Source organism: Numida meleagris, chromosome 4 (genome assembly GCF_002078875.1).
Source record: "Numida meleagris isolate 19003 breed g44 Domestic line chromosome 4, NumMel1.0, whole genome shotgun sequence".
NCBI classification, from domain to species: domain Eukaryota; kingdom Metazoa; phylum Chordata; class Aves; order Galliformes; family Numididae; genus Numida; species Numida meleagris.
Genome location: NC_034412.1, coordinates 54,425,216 through 54,445,565, shown reverse-complemented (window position 1 = coordinate 54,445,565; position 20,350 = coordinate 54,425,216). Strand labels below are relative to the sequence as shown.

General features: G+C 43.6%; 1 long non-coding RNA gene across 4 annotated transcripts in view; it reads right to left on the bottom strand.

Moving 5' to 3' along the window:
• Window positions 8,388–20,350, bottom strand: part of LOC110398367 — a 411,724-nt gene continuing 399,761 nt past the window's right edge. For 3 of the 4 annotated variants that reach the window (XR_002438349.1, XR_002438348.1, XR_002438347.1), the window contains one exon: window positions 15,574–20,294. This is a non-coding gene — a long non-coding RNA (uncharacterized LOC110398367). The other variant, XR_002438350.1, reaches the window with a different exon arrangement.

The following is a 20,350-nucleotide window of genomic DNA, read 5'->3' as shown; positions in this document are numbered from 1 at the left end:
TCATGTTTAAGGCCCAGGCTCATCAAACACCCACTGTGAGTTCCCTGGGTGGAGAAAAACCTGTGGGTTTCACCTGCCAGCAGAGCCATTGCTCAGGGAGAGCCTCTGGGAGGTGGTGAGTGAGGGCTCACCTCTTCTGACTCCATCTCTTGTTCTTTCTCCTCTCTGCCTCTCCCACGTGCCAGGCACATCAGGTTTGGATGAAGACAAAGCAGTAATGTCTAATGTTCAAGTTCCCACACTTTATTCACGTAGAACAATCCTGATTCCCTCCCAGAAGCTCTTCGGAGCTCTGGTTGGGTACACAGGTGGAGAATGACGCTCCTCCTCTTCCACATCTCTCCACTTTCTCTTCTTTCCGTTGGTCCTGCCAGCTTTTGGGTAGCTTAGGAGCAGTCTCCTTATGACCTTCCGCATCAGGATGACGTTTGCTTCCAACCGGTATAGGTCCTCACAGATACTGTAGGTATTCCTGTTGTAGCTGTGAGTCCCCGAGAAGGCTGGAGGTGGATGGCTCATCTTCTGAAAACGACAGGGCAGGGGGCATGATGAAAGGGACAGGGGCCAAAGGGGCTGGTATTCCTTGTCCCGTGCATTAGAGACATGAGTCGCAGGCCTCTGGTCGCAGCAGTCTTGCACCGTTGGGCCGGCCTGACCTGTATCACTCACCTTCCTCCATCTCCTTCAACATGGGAGATCCCCATGTTGAGCGCTGTGCTGCACCTTCCCTAGTCTCAGTATCTGGTAGCACACCAGCTGCCCCACGGTGCAGTCACTGATGGCTCTGTCATGTCACAATGATTTTGTGGGCACCCAGCAAGTGGGGAAGGTCTTGGCAGGGAGGCATAGCCTGGGGAGACGGATTTCTCAGCCTGCTGCTCCCATGGCCATCCCTTTGCTGCAGGGCTGCCTCCCCCTGGGGCCTGGGCTGGAGCCCCAGGGGCTGTGGGCAGTACCCCAAAATGCTCAGTGAGGAGGATCTGTGCCAGCACAGGAGCAGTGCCTGGGCACTCCCTGACCAATGCACATCTTCAGTGCTGTGCCCACGCTCAGTGGGGCAGAGCGCTATTGCATCAGTGTCTTGGCACACTCAGGGTCTCTGCTGACACAGGCAAGAGCAGGTTTCCAAACACAGCTGTTGTCCTATGCATATTCTGCCCTCTTCCCACTCTCTTTCTTCCCTCTTCCCCGAGTGTGGTGGCCACAAAATGGCAGACAGGGAGCTGAATGTGGACAGCTTTATCACCCGGCTGCTGGAAGTATGAGGATGTCATCCTGGTAATGATGTTCAGATGACAGAAGAAGTTAGAGGCTCATGCATGAAGTCATAGGAAATATTTCTTAGCTGGTCTGTTCTGGAACTAGAGGTACTGCTGAAAACTTGTGGTGATATTCATGGTCAGCGTACAGCCTTGCTTCAGCTATTTGATTATGGAAGATTCTATATAAAGGGCCTGGGTTGGAACCCCAGGGGCTGTGCTCCAAAACACTCAAAACCTAGCAGTGTGCCATTTAGTTAAGCTTAAAATGGCACATGGAGATCTCTGATTTGACTGACAAAAGCCACTCTTTGGTGCTTGGCTTGAATGAAGAAGCACTGCCAGCCCCTCAGTACCACCCACCCCAGGGCTTCCACCACTTCTTGCTGGTCAGCAGCCCCTTAGCGCTGGCACCATTTTGGTGGCCCTCCCCTCGTGGCCCAATATACAGCCATTGACAGCAAGGGCCAGTTACACAGCCTGGTTAACTCAAGAGCTGTGTTGGTTTCCTACAGGAGCAGGGAAACAAGAAAAAGGGAGCTGTCTGCTTTCTTTTTTCCCTACCTGGGCCAAGATTTTCTTCCTCTGCCTCCTGCCACTTTGCAGGCATTTCCTGTGTGGGGCCCCAGATTCCTTTGGGACAGAATGTCTTAAGACCTGATGCTTGTTGGGCAGCAAAGTACAGGGGCTTTCTGACATGCATGGTTGGTGACATGTTGGTGGGCCCCTGAAATGAGAAAAGGAGAGGAAGGACAACATTGCAGTCTCTACCCTTCATTCCCTTGAGTCTCTTTACCTTGCTCTGGGGCTTGAAGCACCTTTGTTCCTTTGGGAGGACTCATTAACTGATGAATTGGTGTAGGGGGGCCTCTAGTGTCTCTCTGTGACTCGTGTTTTGGCCTTACAGCCATAGCTTTATATTTCTTGCTCAAAAGACCTTCCTATGGAACACAAGATGAGGTCCCCATAGTTCACGCAGGCAACTGGCTGAGAAGGACGCATATGAGTTGCACCTCCATGAGGAGAAGGCAAACCCACTCAAGGGACTGCTTTTGCTCAAGGACGTAGTTCTCGGGGCTCCCTCTGCATTCTGTGTGGGATCTCAGAGCAGTTTTGGGTGACCCATAGCAGGGGAGGTCCTGGTGTGGAATGGAATCTTCCCAGTACAATGTGGGCAGCTCTTGTTGTGTAGTGGGAGGTTACAGTACAGTTCTTGGGGACCCAGAACAATTTTTTGGGTCCTGGTACAATGGGGGTGCAAGCTCAGCAATCCTCGTATGCAGCGGGGGTCCCAGTGCAGGGACACACAGCACAGAGCAGAGCAAAGCCTCCAGGATGAACTCTGGGGGAGTCATGAAGTTATGGATGAAGCTTATGGACTCACAGGCCTTTGTACAAGCAGCAAGAAAATGCATTCACCACTTGGATCTGCATCTGTATCCTGTTGAGAACCACAAACCACACTGCAGCTGCATCTTGGCATCGTCCATCTCATCCGCATCCATCGGCAGATCTTCCTTTGGAGTCTCCTCCTTGGTCACATCCAACTCCCATGCTAAAGCAGGTTCCACAGAAAAGCATCCAGGTGTTTTTGAATACCTCCAGAAGAGACTTCACAGCCCCTCTGGGCAGCTTGTTTGCATGGTCTGTCAGCCTCAAAGTAAAGAAGTTTTTCCGTAATGTTCATATGAAACGTCCTGTATTCCAGTTTGTGCCCAGTGCCCATTGTTCTGTTGCTGGGCACCACCAAGAAGAGCCTGGCCCCATTCACTTGACTCCCACCCAATTAGATACTTATGAGCATTGATAATATTCCCTCTCAGCCTTCTCTTCTGCAGGCTGAACAGTCCCAGCCTTTTCTCATAAAGGAGGTGCTCCAGGCCCTGATCGTCTTTGTGGCCCTCTACTGGACTGTCTCTGTAGGACAGCCCTATCTTCCTTGAACATGGGAGCCCTGAAACAGACACAGCAATCCAGATGTGGCTTCACCAGGGCAGAGTAGAGGGGGAGGATCACCTCCCTCGATCTGCGGCCAACTCTCCATCTAATGTAGCCCAGAATCCCACTGGTCTTCTTGGCCACAGGACCACACTGCTGGCTCATGGCCAACCTGTTGTCCACCGGGACACCAGGTCCTTCCTCTGCAGGGCTCCTCTCCAGCAGGTCAGCCCCCAGCTTGCACTGGTGTACATAGTTATTCCCTAGGTTCAGGATTCTGCACTGCCCTTGTTGAGCCTCACGAGGTTCCTCTCTGACCAACTCTCCAGCCTGTCCAGGTCTATTCTACAATGCAGTTCAGACAAAACGAACCTGAGTTCAGGGAAAGGAAATCTAATCCTAACCATTTGCCTATCAAATATTTAGTTCAAGTGCAGAACTTGAACAGAATCCTGTAATATCCAAGCAGTGCCTTGTTATACCCACATTCTCAATTTAATATCTTAGATCTGCAGATACTTGCGTAATTAATGCACTTGATAATTACTAAGTGAGTTTGCAGTTAATTGTTCAATTAATTGTTACAAAATCAGTTTGAAAATTGGGGAGGCCTTGTGTGTTGGAATAAAACGACCGAAGGGCAGATAAAAGGAAAAGAAGGTAAATGAAATTACATTTTAATTGAATTAATCTCCATTCTTTCTAAGGCAGAAGTGGGCGACTTCCACCCTGCTACTATGAGGTTCCACTTCTCCACCATTCAGATTTCTAACCCGTTAGCCCTGATGCTCTGAGTCCTTGCACAGTAGCTTCATTGGCTGTAGAGACTGTTAGCCTCACTTCAGGGCCATTCTAGAAGTTCATATACATAAACAGAGATGCTTCCAAGCATATCGCTTCAATAATACATTATTGGGAAGTAGCTTTCTAAGAACAGTCCTGTGAACAACAAAAAAGACCAGGCAGCAAATTATCCTGCAAACAGCACTGCAGTCACTCAAGCTTATCTAGGCAGGAAGTCTGTGAGCAGCGTGGGAGAAGCAACACCTCAGAAGAAGCCAGTTAAGAGCCTCAGCAAAGCCTGATTTTTTCCTTAGTCTTTTAAACACTGGAAGCAGGATTCATCTATTTGACAGAGATATCGTCGTGCTATTTCCTCTCTTCTTCTGCTTTTCTGTCTCCAGCTCCATATAAATGCTGATAAGGAGAATAAAACTCCAGGATATTAGAGAGCATTATCATAGAATCATTAAGGCTGGAGAAGAGGTTCATTTAGTCCTGGTGTGGACAACCCGCAGCCTAGCACTGCACGCACTGTGGCCCACACGGCCTGCTGCCGTGCTATCAGGGTACATGGAGCAAAGAATTCTCCCACACTAACAGGATACCGAGCGGAGGCTCGGCAGCAGAACCACTTGTCTCCAGAGTGCTGACTCTAAGCAAAAGCAAGGGAAAACGGAGCTCCTGGTCAGAAGTGCTGCGAACACCGACCGCGCTGGCCGACAGCGGGCTCGCCGCGTCTCTGGGCGAGCACGCTGCCGGCCGCTGCCTTAGGCGAGCCCGTCGCTGCCGCACACCGAGTAGCGGCTCTTGCACACGCACACGCCGACCGGGGAGGCGGGGCCCGGGCCGCCCTTCGCCTCGCGGCGCTTGCTGCTCTTCACGCACTCCAGCCCGGCGCCGCCGCACGCCTCGCCCCCGCCCCCGCCCCGCCCCGCCCGCAGTGCGCGGGCATCCGTTCTTTTAAGGAACTCCTAGAATTGGTGACGGTTCGGTGCCCTGGACTTTATGAAATTCACAGCTTTGATGACGATTTGCATGACGTTATCCATTTTTTAAAGCTTTTGCACATGAATGTTCTTGCTGTCTGGTGCAGTGATATTTCATCAAACATGAATTTGATAACTGATAGCTGCTGTGGTAACTGCTTCTTCTTCAGGGTGAAGTTATCATGAGAGCGGTGAGGTGCTGGCGCAGGCTGCTCAGAGAAGCTGTGGATGCCCCATCCCTGGAGGTGTTCAAGGCCGGGTTTGGGCCCTGGGCAGCCTGGCCTAGTATTAGATGTGGAGGTTGGCAGCCCTGCCTGTGGCAGGGGGGTTGGAGCTTGGCAATCCTTGAGGCCCCTTCCAACCCAAGCCATTCTATGATCTTCTATTAATTTCCTAAGGTGTTTTTTTTTTTTTTTTTTTTTTTTTTTTACAATCACCAGGGCACCAACATATACCAGATATGCTGACAAAGTCTAAAGGAAATCCCTTTAATGTATTTTCTTATTGCTTTGTACAAATCGGAGATTTTGTTGTCTTTCAGTGGCACCAAAGAAGTCATTTCTTCAGTGACATTATATCAGTTATCAATACCACAAGTGAAAATGGCAAGTGGAGCCTTATCTGTAATGTCAGTACTTCAGTCTATTGCCAGAGCATAACTTTGAAATTAGCAGCTTCACTCTCCTATATTTTTTTTTTTTTCCAGAGACAATCCAGTTTCTTCATTTCCCCTGGCTATAGCCTGGAGAGCTGATTTTAGAAAAATCAATTTTCTTTAAATCAGGACACGATATCTGCCCTGCTTCCCGTGTACCGCTTAACAAACCATAGGGGTATGGTTTTTATTTTTTATTTCTTAGCAGTCAGATGTGATACTACATAACTAGCCTTTATGACAGACTGCATTTGAGTTTTCACTTTAAATATTTTGTTGAGACATTTTCAGTTCTGCCATTTTGTCTTCACAAAGTATTACTTGATGTACATCAAATTTAGCAGCATGTTTTGGCATACAAATGTCATTTCAAATTGTAATCTTTGGAAACTGGCATGATTTCCTTAAATTTAATTTAAATTTAAATTCCTTAAATAATTATTACATTTATTAGAATTATTAAATTAAGAATTCTTAATTCTTTAAATTAAGAAATTAAGCACAGTGCCATAGTGTTTGACAGCACTGCACTCACCCCATGTCTTGGGGCAGGGTCGCACAGTGGGACACAGCTGTAGCCATGGTAGTACATGGTTACAGGGCAGGGGGTTGGATACACCAGGACGAAAAGATCCTAGGGGCCCACGTGAATAAAGTGTGGGAACTTGAACATTAGACATTACTGCTTTTTCTTCATCCAAACCTGATGCGCCTGGCATGTGGGAGAGGCAGAGAGAAGAAAGAACAAGAGATGGAGTCAGAAGAGGTGAGCCCTCACTCACCACCTCCCAGAGGCTCTCCCTGAGCAATGGCTCTGCTGGCAGGTGAAACCCACAGGTTTTTCTCCACCCAGGGAACTCACAGTGGGTGTTTGATGAGCCTGGGCCTTAAACATGACAAACACCAGGGAAAAGCACAATATCATGAGTTTGGTGCACCAGAGGGGCCTCCAGTTGCCTTTCTGTGCTTAGCAGTTGTCTCTCAAATGCCTTGCAGTTCAACACAAGTTCCTCCAAATTCATTTTGCTTGCCCAACACACCTCTGACTGCTTTCATTTCACACTCAGGGATCTCCAAGTGCTTTTCCCTTTGGCCTCAGGGTTCTCAGAGTGTTTTCCTGTGCTCACCAATGACCCGTCATTTATTTTTTTTGTTCTGTCCAGGCACTTCCACATGCCATTCAGTGCATCCCACGCATTTCCAGAGTCCTCATCTGCTCCATACAGGACTCCCAAGTTCATTTTGGTGCCCCAGAGGCCTCCAAAACCCTTTCTATTCAACCCAGGGGCTTCACAGCATCTTTCTGCATACCCAGTGGTCCTCCAGGTGTCTTTGTGTTCAATCACCAGGACAAGGGAGTTGAATGCACCCTCGCTACACTTGCGGGTGACACCAAGTTGGGAGGAAGTGTTGGATCTACTTGAGGTTAGGAAGGCCTTACAGAGGGATCTGCATAGGCTGGGTCAGTGGGCTGAGGCCAGGGGGATGAGCTTTAACAAGGCTGAGTGCCGAATCCTGCATTTTGGTTACAACCCCATGCATCGCTACAGGCTTGGGGCAGAGTGGCTGGAAAGCTGCACAGAGGGAAAGGATCTGGGGATGTTAGTTGGCAGCCGACTGAACATGAGCCACCAGGGGCCAAGAAGACCAATGGCATCCTGGCTTGTACCAGAAAGGGTGAAGCCAGCAGGAGCAGGGAGGAGATCATCTGTCTGTACTCAGCACCTCAGGTACTCTGTTCAGTTTTGGGCCCGTCCCTACAAGAATCTCCTTGAGTCCCTGAAGCACATCCAAAGAAGGGCAAGGAAGCTGGTGAAGGGCATGGAGCACGAGTCTTACGGCAGGCACGTCCAACCCATGGCCCACAGGCTGCATGCAGCCCAGCACCACTTGCAGTTCAGCCACCCCATGCTGCCACATCATCGTGGCAGCAGCTCTGCCCCACCGGGCAGCCCATCCCATCCCAGCCCCAGGACCCGGGAGGGTGCACTGCGTTGCTGATTCTTCCTCTTGCACTCGTATCACACACTCAGTTGCCTCGAAGCCTGCATGTATTTCACGTGGCATGTGCTTGTGCCGCTTGTTGAGCAAAACGCAGTGACTGCCGACACTAATACTTCAAGCTGCCTAATGCAGTCTCAAAAGAAAATGGAACCCAAAAAGGGAAAAAGTCTTGGATGATGGAAGAGTGTTAACAAAAAATGGATAGATGAGTGCTTTTTTGTCAAGGCAAATAATATGGTAGTAAGCTGAATTTGCAAGGAAATAACATCAGCTTTCGAAGATTACAATTTGAAAAGAAACATGCAGAAACACACTGCCAAATTTGATGAATAAAGGAAAGACTTAACAGCAGAACTGCAAAAATTATGTTATCCCAACAAAAACTTTATTTATGCTAAAAGTGAAATGAACTCTATTTTAAAAGGTCTTATGTTTTGCAAAATGAAATCAAGTCCGTTATGTAATCTGGAGTAAAATCTGTGCCAGAACATGAAGATTAAAAACGGCTTACAGATTTGGTATTCTTGGTGGATTTGACTGCTCACTTAAATGAGTTAAATGTGTGTCTTCAAGGTGAAAATCATCTTATCTGTGCTGTGTTTCAGACAGTAACAGCATTTGAAGTGAAACTTAAGTTATGGCAAGCTCAAGTTATGGCAAATAATGTTATGCATTTTGATACATTGGCTCAACACAGTCCTGTGAACAGTGACAAATATGCAGCCATGCTTTTTGTTTTGATAGAGGAATTTCTGAATGCATTTCAAGACTTCAAAAAAATAATCAATTTTTGGTATATTTGCAACTCCATTTTCACTCAACATAAATACGTCTTGCAGATTATCAAATGGAACATATAGAGTTGCAATCAGACATTCATCTCAAAGAAAAATTTGGTCATCCCAGTTTACCGGAGTGTTTTATAACCTATCTTACCAGAAAAAATATCCCTTGCTTCACAGTCATGCTTTATTCATGTCATTACTTTTTAGCAGTACTTACATTTGTGAACAATTGTTGTCAGGGATGATGCACAGGAAGAATAATATCTCATCAAGAATCTGACAAATACCTGCCCAGAACTCACCAAGAATTGCAACCATTGCCACCAAAACAACCTGATTAATTTGTTTCACAGAAACAAGGTCAATCATCCCACTAGTTTCATGTTTTTGTTGCTCTGTTTTAATAAAAATACATTAAGTTTTGTTACTTACATACCTTAAATTCAATATATATTTTATATGTGGCCCAAGACAATTCCTGCTCGCTCAGTGTGCCCCAGGCAAGCCAAAAGGTTGGACAACCATGATATAGTCCAGCTGTCCCTCTACCACCAATAATGCCTACTAAACATCTCTCAGTGCCATGTCTCCATGTCTCTTGAACACCTCGAGAGGCAGTGAGTGCACCACCTCCCTGGGCAGCCTGTGCCAATGCATCACCACTCTTTTGGAGTCTGTCAGTTATTGCTCTTACTGTTCTCCTTCCTTGGCATTTCCCTATTCTGTTACTTGAAACATCTGCTTGAATACAGCTGGGATTACCCAATAACCACACTATTCATCTCACTGCATAACATTAGTTTTTGTCATCAAAGGAAGCAGGCAGTGTTGACATGTGTTTTACAACAGGTATAAAGCAGGGAAAAACTTGAGAGTAGAGTTCAAGGTTACCTAATAGAAACACGCCTTGTGTCTGGAAGGTATCTTTGTCTCAGTCCTTTTAAGGACTCTCGAATGTTAGCAAAGTAGACTTGCTATTCATGGTGCAGGGCTGTATTAAAATGCTGAATGCTCGCTCTCAAGAGTTTTACAGTTTTGTTCAGCAAATACCAGAAAGTTCCAATTAAGATGGGGCAAAAGGAAATCAATTAAAATTGTGCTGCATTGATCTCAGCTGCATCACACAAATGCTGTAAAAATCTGGAGCAAGGGCAATTACCAGCAGTAAGCTCTGCATAGGGTGGTATCTGCTACTTAGCTCTACCAGAACTGAACATGCAGTGGTCTTTCATAAGCACTATGTTTGTGCATTTATATAGGTGCATGTATATTTATATACATATATATAAAAGCTAAAAGCTTATGTAAGCCAGACAAGCCTTAGAACTAGCAGATCTGCTGTGTGCTGCTCTTGGTCTTACCATCCACTCATCTAGAGCTGGAGAAGCTGTGATGCTGTGCACTGATGCAGACTTCCCATATGTTCTGACCACCTAGGATCATACTTGTAATGACACTTAGGGGCAGGCAACTTGTAGTAATTTTACCGTGCATAAAAGAGCCTAAACAGCTCTTTGCTTTGTGTGTGCTCAGGTTACCTTGGTATTAAAAAACAAAAACTACAAAAAAACCTAAACAACAGTAAAATCTTTCCTCAAAGTAACATATGGATTAATGTACTAAAGTTTGAGATGCTGAGATAGCTTCTTGATGGAAGCTATGTTCTTTGCTAGATCCCCCAAATTAATCCCCAATTAGACATTTCTAAGCTTATCAGCTCCAGCATGGCCAGAAGCAATGGAATAAGTATGGAGGATCTCACAGTGTTACAGCGGTGTTTATCAATATTTGTCCCTTGTTATTTACAGTTTTTAAAAAAGTGGCACTTAATGAGACTGTCTCTTCTATTTAATAGATCTAAGCCAGAGGATCAGTTCTTTACCAAGTTCTCCTCCTGTACCACTTGATGGCACCCTTGCATAAGCATAAAGTAGCCTCAAATCAACACAAATCATCAAGCAAGTTCTGTCCACAGTTGTTTTACATCATGAATGTACCTGTTTATTACATGAATCTAACACTGCAGTATTAAGTGAGCATTAGAGGGTGTACATAATAATTATACCAGGAAAGCTCTGTATTTTACAAATCTAATCCCAGAAATTACTTGGGTAACTCACTACTCTTTCTTTCTTTTCAGCAAATTTAGTAACAGATTTGCCTTTGCACCACTGAACCTTTTTAACAGGTTGCAAACACTCCTTACCCAGTATTTTCATCTTTATCAGAATGTTTGTAGCAGGTTTATGCAGTGCACATGTTCATGCACTGCACAGAATTTTCTTCTGTCCTTCCAGTTCAGAAGCAACAAAGCAATAAACTGCTACTAAAAACAAAGACATCTTCTGTTTTCTAGAGAGAAAATGGAAATTCATACCCTCTGAGTAATAGAATTATGATCCAACTTGGTATCAGAGAAACGTTCTGCAAGGGGCTGTAGGAGGTTAATACAAGCGTGAGGGGATACCGCGTATGCCACTTACCTATAGGTGGTTGTAAATACATCAGTGAATGTTGCAGATGGTTACAGGCCACAGACAGAAACAGCCTGCTGGTCTGTTTGATTTTATGACTTTATGAAGAATGTACTGAAACATTTATTAGCTCTTTATACACAGAATTTTAATGGAAAGTATAACTGACTAGATTCTGAAATTAGAAGGTCTCAGAGATTGTGGTGAAATGTGCAGAGTGCCTGTCCTAGGAGCAGCTGCTAGTCAAGGGCTTGGATCGATGTTCCAGATGAGAACAAAGGGGAAAAAATGGAAGCAGTATAAATTACTGAGTGCCAAATAACTCTTGGATTTGGTGAGACCTAAATCCCACAGGCATTTCTGGTTTAGCTTTACCTAATCCAGCATGGATTTGCTAACAGTTCTACATGCCTGTCAGTGTTAGATCCAAGAAATTAAAACTTCTTGCTTTTGTTTTGTAATTACACTTATTTAACTTGTGCATTTGTTTCCTCATCCACCAATACTCACTCCTTCAAATGCATAGATGAAAGATGTGCTAGTGGTCTAAACCAAGGTGAACTCTGAATTCTGCCTGGAACAACAGAGGAGCAGAGTAGGAACATCATAAATAAATGCCATTAATAAGTAGCACCTGAGAGTTTTTGAAGCATACACTTCTCTGACTTCCTCCATTACCCAGTGAATTGCATTGACAGTGATAATTGCAGCTTCAGGAAAAATAACTGCTAAACAATTACAGCAGTAAAGCCCTACAGCCTTCCTCAATTAAGTGAGAATTTAGTCCTTGAGTACTACTGCTGGCATTGACTGAGCAGAGTAAAAGCAAGTTCTGTGGTAGATTGGAGGATAGTTTAGGACAGGAGAAACAGATTGCTTTGCTCTGTGACCATCCTCCCTGTACTCCATCTGAAAACTCAGGAGCCACCTCTGCTCTGTATCTAATACTGGCACGGGAATAAAAGCAACACACTGCAAGTAGAATCTACTCTGAGAGCTAGGGAATTTAAAAGAGGGTCACTGTCATCTTTATAGCCTCCATTTCTCTTCTTGTTTTGCACTAGCAACTTATAGTTCCATTGTTATTCATCTGTCTCAGCTTCAACCTCTTGATCTTTGAAGGCTATTTTGGTATTGTTAGCCTGTCCTCTCTGCCTCCTTTCTTTCTGGCCTTTCTGCTTATTTTTGTGTACTTGTGTTCATCAACATCATCTGCAGATACCTGACATTTACAAATGGGTCTTAGAAGCTTTAGTCTTTCAAAGTAGAGCTTATTTTGTTGCTGTACATTTCAGTGTAAAGGCAAACTGGAGTAATTTCCAGAAACAAGGGAAATATCTTTATGCTGATTTGATCTAAACTATCCAAAGGAGAAAGAATGATGCAAACAAGAAACTGTAAAGTCTTTGTCATAATAGTCAAAACAGGAATTTTTCTTGAAATGTATCTAAGAGAGCATTTACTTGAGCTTTCATAAAGGAAAGGGAACAGTCTTAATAAAGATTTAGGATAAAGATTGAACAGGAAGTACAGATTTTTTTGCGGGGGGGGAGAGAACAGCCTGCAAGTTGATAAAGCCTTTTAACTTCTTTCTATACTGCTAAGGAACAGGAACTTAAATACCCTAAAGTCCTTTTCAGCAGAGCTGTGCTCCTTCCTTACATTCCCCAGCTTGTACTGATAATGGGAGTTGTCAGAACCCAGGTGCATGACCTTACACTTGGCTTTGTTGAACCTCATGAGATTCACCTGGGCCCACTGCTCCAGCCTGTTTAGGTCCCTGTGGATGGCATCAAGTCCCTCAGGTATGTTGACCACACCACACAGCTTGGTGTCATTTGCAAACTTGCTGCAGGGGCACTCAATCCCACAATGATGAAGATACTAAAAAGCATCAGTCCCAGCACTGATCTCTGAGGGACACCACTGATCTCCATTTGGACATTGAGTCAAATGAATTGTACAGTTCTCCTTATAAGGTGACCAAGCTCCTAGCAGTGCTTGGGTCCAACCTGAAGTTTCCTTTCCCCTTTTATCGTAATTCTTGTGTCAGTTCCCCATTATTTTTTGGGTATTTTGAGCAGCACTTAACACCAGCAGTCTGACAGCCACTTTATCACTCTAACAAAGCATCCCTGGTCTTGTGGGATGCATCTAGTCATCTGCCTGAAGTGACTAAGACTTACTACAGGTTGTCACATGAAGTCAAAAGCTGGGAAAAGAGAACTTGTTAGCTTGACCTTGATAAACCCATGAGTGTGAAAGACATGCCACATGCAATTTCCATTACAGAAGTCACCAGGAATCCATAAGAAATATGAAAGAGTGGAAAGAGTCAGACAAGCAGAAGGTAATTCCTATCAGAAACCTTGGATAGTTTCAAGTGCTCTTCCAGCTACACTTGCATGCCATAGCAATGAAGGGGATTCTCAAAGTCATCTTACAAGATGAAGACAAAATCATCCATTACAAAACACATCAAGATAGCAAGATAACATTTTCAGATCACCTTTCCCATATTTCACTCCCCTCAAGTAAAAAATGCAATAAGCTAGCCCTCTCACAGTACAAAAGCAATTTTAGTATCATACCAAAATATTCTAGTGCTTTTCCAGTTAGTTAAGACCATCTTCCTGGTTCACTTAAAAACAGTGCACTCCATCCTCTTTTTCTTGCCCTGACACAGATGACTTTATCTACAGATACAAGCATCTCCTCCCTTTGAGTTGGTGGGAGGTAGCTTTTTAAAGCTGTTTGAAAACCCCAGCAACACTTACTGTAAGAGATCCTATTTAACAGCACCTTAAATTTTGAAGCTGAGCAAGCAAGTCAGGGAAAAAGAACTCTGCATGTGATCCTTCTGTAGAGCAGCACGACACATCTAGGACTTGACTGCAGTTCAGCAACAAAGACTGACCATCAGCTAGACATTTCCCACAGTGTATTTATTAAATGTTAAAATACCTCTCCTGCTTAGAAAAAACATCATCTTTCAGAATCTCCAGTTAGTTTAATAAATGATGTGATACTCAGTTAAGACCCTTCAGACATACACCTACTCAAACAAGTTATTTGTTGCATCACTGTAGAAGCTTAGTTTTAAGAGAAAAGTCAGAAAATGGTTACTTGGGCAAGACAACAAGAAGCAAAGTCTGCTTGTGTCAGTCAGTGTGAAAATGTAATTGAATTCAGAGCGACACAAGTCAAATTTTCTCCTAGGACCCAAGGTCCTAAACTAAATTCACACAACCAGTTTAATTAGTTTCCAATCTTTGTACAACTTCACATTTAAACTCTAGGGGAAAAACACAGTTCACATATTTTTTCTTTATAGTTCCTTATGGCTCTGCTTTGATATTTAGGAGAAAGAGACTTAGCGAGCTTCACTGTGGCAATAAGGTCTAACTTAAATTCTGACTTTCCTTTCTGAGACCAGGAGATGGAATCAGCGCTCCATCAGATCTGTCAGACTGTCTCATACTCCTAAAGCAAAGTAAGCACAAGGAAGAACACAAAACCAGAGATCATCACACCTTCCAAAGAATCTTTTCCCGTTACTTGTCTTTCCCAGAGAGAAATATCAGCACATAAACAGAACAAGACCTTCATTTAAACATCCTCCTTTTCTCTAAAGGTATGTATTTACTCAAGACTTTTTCAGCATTGGTGGTTCCTCTTAAAGCCCCTGCTTTGCCATCCTGCAGTCCAGGGATACTCAGGTTCTAGGAACCCTCACAAAGCAACCCAAGTCTCTCTATCTTTGTCAAGCAACGCAGAGACCATAAATAGCGCTCTGACACACACACATAGATACCCTGTAAGAGGCATCAAGTCAACACAAGAAAAAAATTAGTACAGGGCACTTACTTGGGTGACAGGAGTCCAACAGCAGGGCGCAGTAAAAACAGAGCTGCTCCAATCAGGGGGATAAGGAGTGAAACAGGTTACAGCAGCTTCTTCATAGCAATCACACTGCCAAGCAGTACATGAGAGCAAGTAACATCAACCAGTCCCACCAACAATGCAGAGGCCTTCAGGCAGACAGAGGGGAATGAAGCAGCTCCCAAGACAAGCACCTCAAGTACAGCAGAGAGCAGGGCTAACCTCAGTCCCTTTACAACACAGCTCACAAAAAGAAGTGGAGGGTTCAGACTTGGGTTTCTATAGATCCATGGGTGGAGGCTGCCCCAGGAGGGGCTGATTAGGGCAATCAGAGGCTGTTAGTGCCCTCATGCCTGGCAGCTGGCTCATTCTCAGGCTGATTTGAGTCAAGTATATTACATTACCACTGGCTCTTCATGGGTCATGAGACATGGTGAATGCTTTGGCTCCTGAAATTCTGTCTGTATTTTCTCTATTAAGGGAGTTTTGCTTGTTCTGAATGTTTTAATTGTGCTCATCTTTAGATGCACAGTGGCTGAACCAAAGTAGCTTTTGTACTTAGGGTTGTGCCTAAGTTCAAGGGCTATTTCGGAGACATCTGAGTGGTCTCTTTTCCACTTTGCCTTGCAATACTCCTTTAAGTGCATAGTCATGGTGTGATAAAGTGAAGGATGGAAGTACAAGTGGCTGTGCAATGTTCAGTATTAAAGCTGGTGTTCTCTTTAAACTTAACCAAAGGCAGTAGGGTGAGATCTTTGTTAACCAATGCTGCGGAATCCTTGTGTGCTGTCTTTTCCATCTGTGAAAGAATGAAATCACAAATGATGAAAATAATTCATACTAAGCAAACAAAGTTTTAAGAAGCTCAAGGTGCAGTTGGTTCAACGCAGCTTAATTAAACTAGGTGTTGTGGGAGGCTGTTGATGATGCCTTCGCTAATCTCTTCATTTTGAAGTGGCTGCATCCCAATTAGATAAGGCCTTGAGGTATAACTGCTCTAAAGCTGAAGGCAAGAGCACGTCTCCATGTCACCGTTTGTCCTTCCCTACTAAAATATCAACTCCTCTACCCCATCCTCAACTTCTGAACAATATTTTCTGACTGTGACCTAAATAGGTGGTTTCCATTCCCTACTGTATGCAACAGAAGAAATTCCATTTTCTCCAAATTATACAGTCCACCTTAATTGCTTTCCTGTAATAATATAGTGATATGGTGTTGGATTTGTATGAATAATTCAGGGCAGTAAAATGAAAAAGTTATCAACAAAAGATGGCTTATGGTGATTATTTAATGCATTTCATAGATAGTTCAAAGACAAAAAGATACATCTGCAGGTGGAGCATGGAATACTATATTGAGTATAAATGTACAAATGTATTAGCTCCATTACTAGGATAGAGGAAAAATAAGAGTCAGCTGAAGATAGTGAATAAAACATTTTTATATTCCCTGAATGTACACTCTCTTGTTCTATTAAATAATGAACAGAAGATCTGAAAAATTCAGATTATCTCTTATGCAATAGGTACCCTTTGCGAAACGGCATGGGAAGATGTGAAGAACACATAGGAGTCTTTTCCAGTAGGCTGGGGTTAGTAAATGTGGCACCGTGTACACAGCAGCAGTATATAAGGGGGCAGATTTTATGTGTAGGCTACATATATCAGAGGGAGTTAGGGCTGTAAAAATGCAGTCTGACTTTTAGGGACATGTCCCAGGTCGTTCTGAAGATCAAACCACGGTCGGTTTGCCTTCTGCAAATCATGTACTCATGCAGTAAACTCTTCCATGCTCACCTACTCTTTTGCAATGCAAGCACCTCTGGACACCTGCCACCAAAATAACCTTGAGGATTTCTCTTGTACTGAGTAAATCGCCCTGTTAAATACATCTCTCCTTTTTTACATTCCTCCCCATATAAAGACAAGTTAAAGAGGAATCTTCAGCCTTCAGTGTCAGAGGAAAAAAAAAGACGAGATAAAATCTTGATTTAATTCTTGTCTCTTTTTTTTCCCCCCATTCTATTACCCTTTACACTATTCATTTACTTTTTTACTATTAAAATAACTATCTGATGGTGGCATTACGTGGTGAAGTGATACAGATATGCTAAGTGGAGTGTGACAGATGAATTCCATAATTTGAAAACCTGCTAGCTATGAGGTAGCAAGCGCTGCCTTTTTCTGCCTTTATTGACTATTAAAGCTCCATTTTGCAGTGCATACTGTTCCAATGACATGATTTTCCATGCAAAAAGGTCTTGATTTTTTTTTTTTCTGAAACTAAAAGGCTTCCCTTCTGAATTCAGATGGACTGTGTAATTTTGGGGTCATTTATTCAACCCTGAGTAAATACTCCATTTAGTTAATAAAATGGCTTTTTATCTGCTTTCTAGATTGTAATTTTTTAATAGGTAAATTAAAACCTTGCTTATTAATTGCAGGGTACACAAGTGCCATTGGCTTTCTTTCAGGGCACCCATGCCAAAGCTGGTGATGGCCGGGATGCAGCAAGGCAAAGGGAGAGATCCCAAGGTTGTGCAAATCCATCTGGTCTGAGCAATCCTGATGGGAGAGCTGACCATAAATCCCTCTTAATTCCTTAGGGCAATCGCCTCCTGCTGTCACTGCTTTGTGAAAAGACAGAACGGTCATCCTTTCCATAAGCTGACAAACTTTTTAGATTGGAACTATAATGTGTTTTCTTTCATAAGAGGCTTCCACTTTAATGGATGAGGAGTGCTTAGCAATTCCGTTAGCTCATCTCGTTTTGGCTCAGTTAAGCAACAAACAGCTGAGGAGTAACTTCATTAAACATGTGCTGTGTGGCAGGGGAACGTTGCTTTGCCAAAATCTGTGCTTATTGTGGAGTGTGTTACTTTAAAGAGGGAAAGCGAGGATTTCATTATACATTTATTCTCGTTGTAAAGATAATTGTGTTTGTCTCTCATATAGCAACTGTCATGGACTTTGATGTAGATGAATTAAACCTAATCCAATCATTTACTTTGGAAAAAAACCTGTAAGTATTCATCTTTAAAAATGAGCTCTCAAAATAGGTTTTTATTTTATATATTTATTTATGGTTAATTGGACTATGTGCTGAAAATGAAAGACCAGATTTTGATCGTGGCTGCCCACTAAGGAGTGACAGTAAACGTGCGGGGGGTAACAGAGATGTATGCATGTGTTTTCAGGATAAAAATAAACTTGTGTGATGGTTAACTTTGGAAGGGCAGCCTTATCCTTTGCTCTGTGGCAGGTGTATATATACCTACTGCTCTGAGAACAGGGCAGTAACTCATCTTAAGTCTCGTGGGAGTTCTCTGCTACTGGAAGGTTTTTTAGGAGCTGAAAGCTCAGGTGCACTTTCTGCTTACCTCCAGCTTGGGATCCTGCATACCTTTTCTGAGAAGTCTGTTAATCACCAAATTTATGCCATGCACCAACTGAAGCACGACTTTCATTCCCTGTGGATTTCTGATGTCAGACATTTAGAGGGATATTCACAAAGCCCAACCTTAAGCATGCAAGTCCATGTTAAAAGGTAGATGTGGCACTGAGGGACATGGCTAGTGGACATGGTGGTGTTGGGTTGGTGGTTGGATTGGATGGTCTTAGTGGTCTTTTCCAACCTTAATGCTTCTATGTTAAAGGAAGAGAGTGTTTCTTTCCCAGGCTGATACAGAGAAGATGACTGATTTAGACACTTTGATTTGGCTTCTATCCACCATCTATGTAGGAAGGGTACAAAACACAGCCTCCTGGGCTGGATGGTGTGAAGAGCCATATTTTATTAATTCCTAGGCTAAAAATGTCTGAATGAGGCATTTAAAAATAACTGAATTAAAATCTCTCTAATCCTTTTCTCCCATAAAATGTTACTATCATTTTTAGATTTTAGAGGATTTAGTTTTTAGTGTTTTATTCCAACATTTCTACTCAAGGACATAAACATGCTGGTATTATTCAGCCCAAACCAAGCTTCTTCTGACTGATGCTGTGTATTTTCCTGTTGGTTTGTATTGTTTCTGAGCTCAGCCTCCAGGTCAGCTGCTGCTGAGTCCCCTGAGGGCTTCAGTTTTTGGTAAGCACCCTCTGGCCAAATGCCTGGTCCACACTAATACAATTGCTACTATTTTCAAAATTCTAGCCAGATGGTCTCTGCCTATGGAATAGTGGTGCTCAATCTCCCATTTTCCTCAGGGGAGAAATACATAATTTAATTTGTGTGTTTTAGTAGTCTTACTAATGACTTTCTGCTTGTTCTGTTGTTTTAAGTAGTTAGTAAGAAACTTTCATATTGTCCTGTATTGTTGCTATCAGTCCTTGGATTTCAGGAGGGAGACAAGTAAACCGTACTTCAGCTTCTTTAGGACCAAGCTGACAGAACTATTGAAAAGGAGGGACATGCTGCTGCTGAAGATTTTGCCTTCTTGGGTAGCGTTTCTCAGTAGAGAGCTAGAAAAGTGTTTCCAGGTAAGAATCTATCAATGTTGAAAATCTTCTCTCACAAAGTCTAAAGAGCACCAAGTAGGAAACAATTAACTTTTGGCTCAGAACTTGCCCTTTGGCGATATACAGCACATTATTGAAACACCCATTAAGCATTTATCTAGTAAAGACACCTGACTCCTCCTTTATCAGCATCTCAGCACTACTAACTTAAGGCATGGGCCTGAGGAGCCCAGCTTGTCTCCTGATTCAATAGGTTAACAGGTCTGCGCAGCAGCCCCTTGAATCCAGCCTGGCATGGATTCATGCCACAGGGGACATGCCAGGCCTGTCTGTAGGATTCCTGGTAATTTAATTTTAAATGGGTGTTAGTCTGCTAAGGAAGAGCTCTAAATGAAATATTCTAAGGTCAAGCTTGTGGTTCCTCCTACTTCGGCAGCCCCATGCTTAGCCTGCAACAAATTCATATACCAGTGCTCGGTCTGCTTTGCTGTAAATGCTGTGAATTCAAATGCTCTTAAGAAACCTACTGCAGGAAGCCTGCATTAATGGAGACTGGATCTCCAGAGGTCCCTTCCAACCCCTACGATTCTGTGCAACCTGAGGCTTTGCAATATGTCCATCTTTTAATTACTCAACAATGTACACTAACAGTTCACATTGCTGCTGGGAGCTTGGTACTAGCTGAATCTGTAAAGAAGAACTACAAAACTACAGCAGACAGTGATCATGTGTATTTACTAGTTATTTTCTGTGTCTGTTCTTAGCTGTTGTGCTTTTGCATGAAAAATCAGCCTTTTCAGAACAGAATGAAACTCCCGATTCCTTTGTATTGACAGCAGCAATAGCAAAGCAGGTTCTTTATCTGTAAAGAGACTTACAGGCACAGCCAGTTCCTCTTGGGCCTGACATTGTGCCAAGGGCTCTGGCACAAAGACTTCTGAGCCGATGGACTCTCATACAGCATCTGCAGTGCTCGTACGTGGTTTGCTCTCAGTGGAAAGTCACAGCAGAAAGCAAATTGGAGCAGGGTCTTTTGCATGGCAGCAATGCCCATGGTTTTCTGCAGCTCTGGGGAGAGAAAAAGAGAGGCAGTGAATATGGAGGTGAAGTGTGGCTTTGTGTTG